Raw genomic sequence first — 1,264 nt, forward strand, 5'->3', positions numbered from 1 at the left:
GTCATTGCCTTTGTGAGGCCCAACCCTCAAAAGGAACACACCCACTTTGCCTCCGTGACATATATATACATACATACATACATATATATATATATATATATATATATATATATATACACCCACACACAATATGCAATGAGTTTTTTGAATTATGTCTACCAAATTGAATCACAAGGCTTTGGTCAGCCTGGGGCTATAGTAGAAGACACTTGCCAAAGGTTGTTCACATTGGGACTGAACCTAGAACAATTTGGTTGGAAAGCTAATTTCTTCACTGCACACCCATATCTGTACCTATAGAATATATTTCATCTCATACAATTCAATATCTTTGATCTCATGCCATATCTCTGATATCACACAATACAATATACATCATCTCATACATAACTCTGTCTTTGATGTTATACAATGTCTCCGATATCACACAGCAGAATAGATTTCCTCTCATAGAATACAATACCTTTGCTCACATCAGTACAATATCTTTGATGTCATACACTAGAATGTATCTGTTCTCATTCAGTACAATATCTCTGATATTACACACATGATACAATATACAGTCTATATATATGTTTAATATCATGAAATATCTTTGGAAATTATGCAATACTGTACAACTGCTTTCATGCAGTATAATAGTTTCCGTCTTCTGCAATGACTTTGATCCCATAAAATAGTTTGTCCCAATTCAAGCTCAAAGCATTTCTAAGTCTTTAACACTTGTGATTCAACGCTATAAAAAACTCTCTGAGCCAAGATATTTAAATTTTATCTTATTTATTTTAAAATACTTCTCAGTTGAGAGGATCTTGTCTTTGGAATACTTGGTGACATCACTAATGCTGGTGCCATGAAAAGAGCACCCAGTACACTCTGTAAAGTGGTCAGTGTTAAGAAGGGCATCCAGACACTAGAGTATTACACAGTCCTCCACCTCATCATCATCATCATCATCGTTTAACGTCCGCTTTCCATGCTAGCATGGGTTGGACGATTTGACTGAGGACTGGTGAAACCAGATAGCTACACCAGGCTCCAATCTGATTTGGCAGAGTTTCTACAGCTGGATGCCCTTCCTAACGCCAACCACTCCAAGAGTGTAGTGGGTGCTTTTATGTGCCACCGGCACGAAGGCCAGTCAGGCAGTACTGGCAACGGCCATGCTCAAAATGGTGTTTTTTACGTGCCACCTGCACAGGAGTCAATCCAGCGGCACTGGCAATGATCTCGCTCAAATGTCTTTACACATGCCATCTGG

Source organism: Octopus bimaculoides, chromosome 11, assembly GCF_001194135.2.
Source record: "Octopus bimaculoides isolate UCB-OBI-ISO-001 chromosome 11, ASM119413v2, whole genome shotgun sequence".
NCBI lineage: Eukaryota > Metazoa > Mollusca > Cephalopoda > Octopoda > Octopodidae > Octopus > Octopus bimaculoides.